At 35.9% G+C, this 11771-nt stretch overlaps 1 long non-coding RNA gene and 1 pseudogene across 1 annotated transcript; both read right to left on the reverse strand.

Moving 5' to 3' along the window:
* Window positions 1–105: 105 nt before the first annotated feature.
* On the reverse strand, window positions 106–1534 carry LOC124437173. Its single transcript, XR_006945596.1, has 2 exons — window positions 1446–1534; window positions 106–352 (listed from the first exon to the last, which is right to left on the reverse strand). It is a non-coding gene; the product is annotated as an uncharacterized LOC124437173 (long non-coding RNA).
* Window positions 1535–7172: 5638 nt separating this feature from the next.
* Window positions 7173–10572, reverse strand: LOC124436822 (annotated as a pseudogene).
* Window positions 10573–11771: the final 1199 nt, after the last annotated feature.

An 11771-nucleotide genomic window follows, 5' to 3' on the forward strand; every position in this document is an offset into this window, starting at 1 on the left:
GGGAAGAACAGGAGATCTTACCTTATAAATTTCAGGAGCAATAGCTGATAACCAAATACCCATAGAGACATCCTCCCCGTTTACACAAGAAAGAAAATAAACATGTGTCAATATCTAGTACTCTGAGAACTACATCCTTACACATCAACAGGTCACTTTCAACATTGTAATCTCGTCGTGGTTTTAATATACCTGATAACGTTTTAGAGATTTCTCGTTTTTTGCCAGCCAGTGAGCAATATCCGAAGATATAATGCTGCCCGCACCGCAGGCAAATGTCGGATAAGTCACTTCCGGATATTAAGGCTCGGCCCATTTTCCCTGTCTATCGATCAACCAATCAGTACGAAAGCTGTAAATATGAAGAAGCAATTGCATTTGGAAGCAATAACTACAACTCATATTTTCATATCTTATTCATAGTTTAGTCGCATGGAAAACGCTAATTCGTATGTTCGCAATCTCGTTTCTGTTTTACTTGAAAAAAATTATCAAATTTGGCAATTCCAAGTGCCCAAAACATGATATCTCAAAAGGATTCGCATTACGTAAATAAAATCTTTAAAATGGACTCAGTATAAAGTAAATGGTTTGAGCCCGGGTGTATCGTTACATGTTTGTAGATAGATCGTCCAGGTTAGTAGAGTCCTGAGAGGATGTTGATGTTGACTGACATTTCAACAATCTTAGCAGTAGTATTTTTGACTCTAAGATGACTACCGCTGTCGAAACGTCAGTCAACATCAACACCAACAGTCCTTCTCTGGACTTTTCTAACCTGGACGATCTACATCTCCAAACACGTACTCAGTATATTGTGTACTGACGGAGTTGAGCTAAACTCACCTTCCCCACCACAATTTGGACGTGTTTTTTAAATTTCCAGTTCCTAAAAATATCAAATATTTTTTAAGTGGAGAAGTTCTTCGGTACAATGTTAGATATATAAAGTTTAACTAAAGACACCCTTACCAATCGGTTGATTGAGTAAAATCTTTAGATTGAGTTGAAAATCATCTGTAAAGCTTGTATACTTCCGGAGGTAATTAATGTTAAAATCGACTCTTTACTGAGCATGCGCAATTGTAGACACTCGGGATGAAGCTCATTCCAAAGCTCTCAATGAGAGGTCTGGAATGGTGTAAAAATCATCTCCACAGCGTGGTTTAAGTGTAGCGTAAGGGTGTTTTAAGGTGGTTTGAGGGTGGCTTCAGCGTGTTTTAAAGGTGGGTCCAAGACTTCAGGCTGCGCTTCGCTACCCTAGACTACGGTTAAACCACATTAAACTACCCTTAACCCCCTAAAACCACCTATAAACCACTTTTAAAACCACCCTTAAACCACCAGATTGATATACTCCAAGATCCCAAGATACTCTACGTACTCCCAACTCCCAAGATACTAACATGTATTTTTCTATTATTTATTGAAGAGCTTTCACAAACCTGTAAGATGGTCTCCAGGTTAACAAAACAATCATCGTCAGTTTTCATTACAAAGGAAAAACTTAAAGTCGCCGAGAGCCTATTTAAAAAGAAAAGCTGAGATGAAGAAAGATCAAAATGACATATGACGACTGATGTCGTAGGTAAGGAGATAATAGCGAGACGAATGATACACTAATGCAAGTTATTTGGGCAAAAATAACGTTTTAAGTTGATTTGACATTGCCAAAAATCGCCAGAAATTTCACAGTTGCATGAAAAAATATATAAAAAGTCTCAGATATTCTCTTACCACGCGAAAAACTGAAGCAACTGGGATGGAAGATTTCTGTAAACATCGACATTTGAAACAAAAAGAATATCAGAAATAGTTCTGCTTTCTTTGTGTAAACGTTCGTTTTCATCGTCTTTCAATCGCTGCCACTCCGACATTCGACCTTCTTCCTCTTTCGTCACGACTCTCTTCCCAGAGAATCTACGGAAGATTGCAAGTTGCTACAGACTTTAAAGAAATTTATTCATAATGTATTGCACTATCTTTTCTTTTAATATTGGGTGAGGGAATAATAGTGTTTAGCACTAGGCTTTAAACTTCAGTTCAAATTTTATTTTAAATTTTTTGAGTAAGCAAAACAACGCGCTAATGTGTGGATGAACCAATGGGAAGAACCAGTAAATAACTTGCTGAAGCCCCAAATTAATTGAGAACTCATCTGAAGATGCACAAACAACTCAACAAACCTTTCGAGTTTACACTCATAGCAACGACCAACAGAACAAGCTTGCACAGCTTTCAGAGTAATTGGCTCACTTGTTCACATATTAGAGAAATCATATGAACTTGCGCAGTCTATTTGACAAACTTTTCAATTTCATAGTCACGGCAACGACAAGCTGGATTTATTTTCATCGCTTTCTGAGTAATTAAATCGCTTAATCACATAAATGTAAGAAAGATCATCTGAGCATGCGCAGTACGCGTGGACATGCGCAGTATGTGCAAAGCCCACTTGACCAATTGTTCAAGTACTTGGTCATGGAAATGACCAACTGCATTTATTAGAATCAATTAGGAGTATATAACTTGCTTATTAGCAAATTATTAAAGATATCAACTGAGCATGCGCATTTCACTTAACAGTTTTTTGACTTCATAGTTATGGCAACGACCAGCTGAATCTACTAGCACCGATTTGAAGTAAAAGCATGGTTAGTAACAATTTAATGGAGAAATAATCTGCGCATGCGCACACTCGACTTATTGTTCATAGTCATGGCAACGACTAATTATATGTACTTGAACAATATTTGTAGCAATTAGCTCTCTTAGTCGCAAATGATGAAAGAAATTATCTGGGCATGCAGTAGTGACTTTAATAATACCATAACTTTCGTAAGCCTCTATATTTTTCTATATATATAAATCCATAAACGATAAAAGTTTCTCCAGATTTTAAATGATTTTATTGAGCTTTCGACTCGATGCTTCGAGCCTTCATCAGAATGAGGATATTTATTTACACGTGCTTTTATCTTGGAAACGTTTAGAGCGTCTAATTGGATTAGTGGGTGGATTAATGTGATTGATGGGGTGAAATGCGTTGCCATGGGTTTTGGTGTATTGTGAATATGATTGGTGTTAAAATATTAGAGTGTAGTGTTTTAGTTTTGGTGTTGTTTGTAGTTTTTGTCCTTTTCATTAGTTGTGAGTATATGATGGGTATGTCGATATGTCTGTTTATTGTGTCGTTGTCTTTACTGCACAAAGCTTTAAATCGCGTGCGTGTTTAGACTGTGCGCGTCCGAGTACTAGTTTCTGTCCAGTCGAATGTGTGGTTGTTTCCGTGGGTATGTTCTGCCGGAAGTGAGTTCGGATCTCTTCGTTTTATGGCGTTTTTGTGTTCGGTGAGTCTTGTTTCAATTTTCTTAGATGTTTGTCCTATGTATTGCTTTGAACAGTCTTTACATGGTATCATGTAGAGCGCGTCAGTTGTATCATGAATTGTAGTTTTGTCTTTATGTTTGGTGAAACATGATTTGAGTTTTGTGTAGGTTTGTGGGTGACGTTAATATTAAATGGCCGAAGAAGTCTGGCAGTCATTTCTGATGTTCCGTTTATGTATGGTAATGTGACGATTTTACTGTTTCGTCCGGTTTTTGTTGTTTGTCGGTTTGTGTTTTGTTTTTGTATTTTGTATATAGTTTTGTTTATGAAGTTTCTAGGGTAATTGTTTTTAGTAAATGTGGAGTATAAGTAGTTGCGGTCTGTTTTTTTGGCTTCTTCAGTATTACAATGAGTGTTTATCCTGCTGAAAAGTGTTCGAATGCAGCTTTATTTGTGTTGTGTTGGATGATTGCTGTTGAAATCGAGTATTTGGTCTGTGTGGGTGGTTTTGCGGTATGTTACTGATTGTGTTTCGAGGTGCTGCATGACAGCTTCTGCGAGGAAGGTGGATAGTGGTGATCCCATTGGTGTGCCTGAAATTTGTCACCAATGGGATCACCACTATCAGTCACAAACAACACAAACATCAGACTATGGAAAAGATATGTCGACGACATCTTTACCTTATTTTCATGGTTCAATCTATAAATTAATTTCACATTTCAAGTGATTTTACGATTAAACAGCACACATTTCCAGGCGCGGATCAGCTCCTTAGCTGACCGATGCATCGCGCCGAAGGCGCAATCACTAGGGGTCTGGGGCATGCTCCCCAGAAAATTTTAATTTTCACTATCCGAAAGCATTTTCCAGCGATTTGGGAAGGTGACAGAAAAATCTTAAGCGTAAATTTTATCGAAAAATAACATGAGCCGTCTTTTGTTAGATAACAGCATTGATAAAAGCAATGTTCAAAGGTGGTCTTCCAACGGTAAAAAAGATGAAAAGTTTAATGAAAGCAATGTTCAAAGATGGTCTTCTTCTAACGGCAGCAAAGATGACAACAATTATAAAAGCAATGTTGAAAGATCGTCTTCTTCCAACCACAGCAAAGATGAAATGTTTAAGAAATCAATGTTTAAACGTGGTCTTCGTCCTCTCAATAACGGCTGAAAACAAGATAACTCTCAAAGAAAAAATGTAGGTTGTTTATCAGCATTAAGAATTTCTCATGGAGCTCATCGTCAAGCATCTGTTTCTTTATCCTCCAGGATATCAAGAAATTGCATCCTCGTTGGGTTTTGTCTAGCAAAGGTATTAATCACTTCTTCGACATCACACTTAATATCATCATTAATATGCATTTGGGCTAATCCATTTAACCTTTCGTTGATCATTGTGCTACGTAACCAAGTTTTCATTCGACGAAGGGCAGAAACGGATCTTTCACACTCACATTTTTAATGTAATCCATACAATACATAAACTAAAATGCAACTAAAATCGCACCTACCCCTGCATATTACAGTTTGTATTATATTACATATGAATACAAGTATAAGTGCTGCATAAGTAATATGACATCGTGTATATTTTATGATGATTGTTCGTCGTTATCTACACGACTACACTCTGAGTCTGAAATGAGTACACTATTTACATTTAAAACATGCAAGCATAAAAGGTAATTTACTTACTTTAAAGCTCTTAGTTCTCCACTTTGCCAATGAACTGTCAAGTGCTTAGGTATTAACATTTCACTTGACATATCTCTCCCATTTTACCCTTTGAAAGGATTCCAAGGAGAGGATTTTGAAATAAAAGTAGCAGCTCTCGTTTCATAGGTTCGATGCACTCCATTAATATCAAATGACTTCTCTGAAGCAGAGTACACAGATCGTGTTTGATATTTTCGACAGCCATGACTTCGATCGATGATTGCGAGTTATATCAAGTGATCAAATAACAATGCATTCAACTTTGAAGTTCAAAGTTGAATGCATCGGTTATGTGCCCACAATCACAAAATTATGGAAAATGCATCGCTCAGCCGCAAAATCTACCGTGACGTGAGGCCCTAAAACAATGGTTTTGCTGATGTCACAGTAGATTTCACGCGGAAAGGACTCGGGACCGATGCATCGACCGATGCATCGCAAATCTACTGTGACGTGGCGTGCCTCTTCCATCTACCGTGACGTGCTGGCAGAATACTATTAAATTACTTACTAATTATGTATTCACGACAAATTTCGCTAAATTTTATCGACTTTTCTTTCGCTATTTGTGTCATGGAATACGACAAAATTATCGGAGAACACAAATGTTATTTCTAGAACAAATTTTAGCTTAAAACTGCTAAATCTATAAGTTAACTAAACAATATATCACTGTCAAATGTGCGTTTTAAACTCGAAATAATATTTGCTGTTTATTTCATTAAAACGCAAACTCGCAGATTTTAATAGCTAAATATTTTGACCGATGCATTCGCATCGGTTGCATCGGTCTAGATCCGCCCCTGCACATTTCGGATTCATATGACTTCTTTTGATCTCAAAGAGACAGCCATCCAATTTATCACGTACATGCATGTAGTATGCATTTCATTGCAAGAAGCCACCCAACCAACAAATCCGATTTTAGCAGCATCGTACCCCGAGAAAAGCCTATCGCAAGGGTCTGATGGGCAGAAGCTTGCTATTGACATCCCAAAGTTGGATGGCGCGGAGGAGTCGAAATCTCCTACAGAAACGTTAACATGCCACCTTTCAATTAATAGGGTATCGAAATGGACCAAAAACGGGATTTTCTGTTTTCAAAATTTTCTCTTCTCTTAAAGAGTAAACAAAATTAAAAATTCTCGCAAGCTTGTAAGGGTTTGAGGAAATGCGTGGGCTACAACAGGAGAGGCATACTTCATTAAAATTAATCTAACATTGAGAAGAGGCTTACCCCAACAAATGCTAGCAACAAATCCACTTTACTGCTGAGGATATTATGTTTCTTTTTCAATGTGCGCAAAAAACATCCTGTTATGAGCAACTGTTGCATCAAATTTCTGATGGGCAGAAGCTTGCTGTTGCATCTCCCAAGTAGGATAGCGTGGAGGGGCCGAAATCTCCTACCGAAACGTTAACAAGCGGCGTTCTAGTGCCTTACGCTTAAGAAGGTATCGGGAAGCATTGACCGAAAACGGGCCTTTTTTGCTTTCAAAATTTGGTTTTTTCTTTAAAAGAATTCTTCTCATAAAAGAAACTAGGACATACTGCCAAGGTTCAGAAAACTTCTGAAAACCCCCCGGGGAGTAGTTTCGTTTCCATTGAAATACGAGGAGAATACTAACTTGAAAACATGAAAACTGGGTGACATAATATTTACCATAAACTAAGACAAGACATGTTAATTTTACTCTGTGACATCACTTTACTTTAAATTGAAAGGTTTGAACATGGCAGTATCATTACATGTTTGTAGATGTAGATCGTCCAAGTTAGTAAAGTCCTGAGAAGAACTGTTGTTGTTGATGTTGACTCTGAAGATGACTACCGCTAAGGTCTCGAGAAGTCAGTCAACATCAACATCAACAGTGCTTTCAGGACTCCACTAACCTCGATGATCTACATCTACAAACATCTACTTCACTTACTCGGCTATCGGAAAAGAAAATGATGTCATTAACATAGAAGTGAACAAAAAAATTTCTCACAAACCGTAAAATTTCGGTAAGGTTGCGGTAAGCCATTTTGGCGTTCCTTTTGGTCAGAAAATATAATTGACCGGCAGGCATTTCGTTGATCACGTGCACAAGAAGAAATAAGTTACATACAAACAAATAGTGGTGTTTCAACTATATTTTCGTATCCTGTGGTAAAAACATTGAATACCCTACCCTTACAAGTTCCTTGATGCAAGAATGGTAAATTTTGTAAATAGCTTTGGCTGATGGTGACCAATATACTGTTTGATGTCGGCTCTGTGGGCGAACAAATAGCGAAGTTGAGAAAGTGAATTAAAAACTTTCGAGTCATAAACATATTTTTCAACCTGTCCACGAATGCAACGTCTATGGCTCCAGTTATGCTCGATGTTGTCAATATAATTATATTAGGATGTCTAAAATAAGAAGAAAACAACATTGGGGAAGCCAAGGTTTAGCAAATAAACGCATAAATGTAGTTCAAATGAAGACTTCTGTAAATACGTAATTGATAGATAATAAGTATTTGACTGAGCAAAGTTGTCATCAAGCAAGTTTGTTCATGTCATATAAATATTTTCGTGCTTTTACTCCCTGTAAAAGCGACAACTTTGTAGAGAAAGAAATAATACATAGTTCTAAAGATAGGAAATACCATAGTGAATGGTAAATGTAATATAATAAGTTGATAAAGACTGTTGTCTTGGCATTAAAATATCGGTAGATTGTAAATTTTCATTTAGCAGACGTTGACACCTGAGGAGTAGTCTGCCGAAATGCATCGTGTCGTTTAATTTGGAACTATTGGATTAGTGCTCTTTAATTATAACAGTTCTTTTAAGAACCATTAACTTATTATATTACTTTTACCATTTACTATGGTATTTGCTATCTTTAGAAATATTTTCAGATTTGTCACCACGACAAAGTCTCTATTTTATTAAATAATACATAACGCAACAACGCTGCCGGCTGCCCTCGCCGTTCATATAACCGAATACAATCTCTTAGTTCACTAAAAAATCCATGAGGACGCAATGTTCGCCGAAATGCATATTCTGCTTACATTTTGCATTTACATTTTCATATGGTCAATTTGAGTGAGAAATGCATTCACAACACGAATGGCATCTGAAGGTTCTTGTTCGTTCAACGCAGATTTTCTTGCCGATGTTAAACTTTCAACCTTCAGAAGTAAAAGCAATGGATAGCAAACGTATTTTCCTCAAACATCATCGACAAGCGTACATGTGCTTTGGGTATTTCGTGAAACAAGAAACAGAAATAGTAAATGATTTTTCATCTCTCTGAGCATGAGCACTAAGAAAAAAATGTTTAAGCAAAGTTTATCTCGTCGATAAGAACGCAAACTAAAGCTTGTTTGTCGTCAATAAACTCTTGAATTTTCTGGAACATTTTCACCCTTAACTTCCATCTCTATTTGTAGAGAAAGATAATGTCAATGTACATTTTAAATTACAGATGCAATTTTCAATTGGATATGATCATTTTGTGGTACGAAACTAGATTTATTAACTTCAACGACATCTCAATCCCAGGTCAGTATATAAATGTCAGTTCTCTAAATTGATATTTTGATGTGAGCCGTGCATTTTACATTGACAGGGGATTACGACAAAAGTGGATGACAGTTTGATAGATGATTGAAATCACGGAAAATTTATGGCAATGTTTTGTGGTTCCAGAAGATTTTCGAACTCGGTGATGTTGCTTTGAGCTATTCAAAATGATGCCTAAATCGGAAAACCACTTCGAGAATAAACTGTGACTGTTTATTTCAATAAGCTGGCCATAGTTAAATCTAAGGATTCAAAGTAGAAACACACTTTAATTTATAGTTCATAATCCTTAGGCAGACGACAATTTCATTAAAAACAAAGTAAAAGATAATGCAAAAAAACATCTTGTAAACTTAAATAAAGTTACAAAGCAAAACAATTGAAAGTGTAATATTTACATTTTTAATCGTCTTGTTTTCTAAATTGAATGTTGAGTTTACAACATATTTTTCGGATTATATTTTGTATTTATAATTCACGACATAACAATAAAATTACGTGGCAATATTAGTTGCAGTACACATGGATAGTAATGGACTGCGATTTACGTAACATCAAAATAAATTGTAGTGTTTTACCTTTTAGAAAGTCGTATAGATAATTTTAAGCAAGCACCTTGCAAAGGATGTTTACCAGAACCGGTGGCCCTGTGAAAGTTTTAAAGAAAAGCTCAACTCATTCTTCTGGATATTTGCTGTATATCATGTGAAGACAAACATGATATACTATGAGTGGTAAATGCTGGAATTTGATTGGCTTCGTCGTTTGTTTTCGAGTGACGTCACAGAGGTACACAAACATGGTGACTTCGACGTCATTTCATTGGTTGGCTCGTTAAAACACCATCACGTCTCTCGCGTTTTATTCTATCTCACTGTAGCTAACTTACTCTCATCAATACTTTGATATGTGATTTTTCAATCTTGAATGATATAAGTGATAAGAGATTTACTCCATTAAGATGAGAGTTGTTACAAAGTCAACATACGCAAAAATAGAATCTAATTTGATTCGTAAAAAGATACACGTGACGGACGATGACGTAAGTACTCAAGTCTGGTTACCAAGGAAAATAACTCAAAATGCAGTAAGATAACTTTATTCCACGAGATGATGTTGAAATCCACGCCTCTAAAATATGATTCAAACACGTGACTTATAAATGCTTTGAAATGTCATTGTTTGGGAGTGATTTTAGAAAGATGGAAAAACGGACGATTTTGCAATTTGACTTCTCTAAAAAGTCATCAGTTCAATAGTTTCCTTTCACACGACAAACCTGTCGGAGAAAAGAAGTGTCGTTGCCGCATATTTTAGCAACAAAAAAAATTAGATAAAAATGAGACACATGAAATATCATAGTCATGGCACGACATATACTTTCGTAAATAAATTAGAAAAACACAATGTCATCGCTTGCGTAAACCTTTTAAAAACATTAGAGATTAATAAGTTAGTAGATCAGTAACTCCGTTGAACTTTGCTTGGAGATAAACGAGTACATAATGTACATTGGAGAATAGGAGAAACTAGGAAAATCCTTAAAAAATCTAATTGACGTTTTGACAGCTAACTGTTTAAACGTTAACTTATTTCGGCGCTAAAGACGTCATTAACAAGCTACAATTTAAACTTCGCTCACGGGACAAAACATTAAACGTTCATTGTGAAGAACAACCTGATATTTTACAACCGAGTCAAAGAGAAAGCTTTCCCACAAGCCCTGAAAATCCTCTAAAAATGATGAATTAATTGTATTAGTTGCTAATACTTGTAACTCGTGAAAGCGAAAAGACCTGGGACTGAAGTGAGTTGACCACCTGCAGGCAAATGCTACCCACCTGTAGGCAAAATTTACCCAGCTGTAGGCAAAAGCCAGTTGTCTGCAGCAGATATATCATCCTCAAGTTCTTCATATCCATGCCCCCCATCATGAAGTTGATAGACATGATACTTTAGCATAACCTTTTCAAATCAATTATCTGTTAAAAAAATTATGAAGGTTTGACAGAAATATGTACTTCATGTATATCTTCATTATCAAACTAAGTCAATCCTCTAAGAGTTCTTGCATTATCTTTTCCGTGGGGGTTCATCAAAAAGGGATGTGTGAAGTACCAGGGGGTGTGAACAACCTACTCTCACACATGCAAAAGTAAATATTGTCTGATAATAGGATCAATAACCTTGCCATATTTTGAAAAATTATCTGTGTCACACACAATAGTTATGCTCTTGACATGTTCCTTCAAAAAAGGATCAACAAATTCCATGAAACATGAGTCGCCATGAAGTGTTTTCATGTTGATAAGAAAGTCTTCGACAACCTTTATAATTCTATACTCCGGGATAGTGCTAAAATAAAGTGGTAAATACTATTAAGATGTTAATGCTTATTATCAAATTGAATAAATGGTTTTGTTCTCATATTTTGACAGCACAATGGTATTTGAAGAAGTGAGTCTGTTGAAGCACAACCTATAACTAGTGATGTCAATCTAGTAACATATTAATATTTTTCAAGTTTCTTTAGAAAACAAAAACATGATTTGCTCATTACCTAGTTTCACCTGTAGCATGGTTTCACTAACACAGACTCACTCAACTAGATTATTACATGAAATGCAATACATTATCTTTCTGCATACAGTCCTTTGTTCATTTCATGAACTAACCTTTCTTTGCATTGAATTACTTCGACGTTTAAGAATGGCTGACATGGTAAAAGCAGTGCTTCAGTTCTTGAACTTGATCCATTTTAACGATATTGCTTTAGTTAGAGATGTTATACAAAAGATAATTCACAATATTGACTGTGTAGGGAAAAAAACTTAAATATCTTTGATATGTAGAAATAAAAAATAGATGTCGCTTGAATTTCCCGCTATGAAAGTCAAAGACTCACACATAACAATAACATATATATCTTTTACCTTGTTTCAGCTTACATAAAAAAACTTTATAAGTCCTTTAAAATATTATTAGTCTTTCACTCTTTTACAACAGATATGTGGAAAGAAATATTCTTGCGGAGAACGAATACTTGTGAGGCTTAAAAATTAAAAAATTGTCATGTTGTTTACTTGGAAGACGATATATAGCTTTTACATGAAGTAGTTGACTTGATAATGATGGTCAAATGTGGCCTTCTTTCTAAGGAA

Source organism: Xenia sp. Carnegie-2017, unplaced genomic scaffold (genome assembly GCF_021976095.1).
Source record: "Xenia sp. Carnegie-2017 unplaced genomic scaffold, XeniaSp_v1 HiC_scaffold_16, whole genome shotgun sequence".
NCBI lineage: Eukaryota > Metazoa > Cnidaria > Anthozoa > Malacalcyonacea > Xeniidae > Xenia > Xenia sp. Carnegie-2017.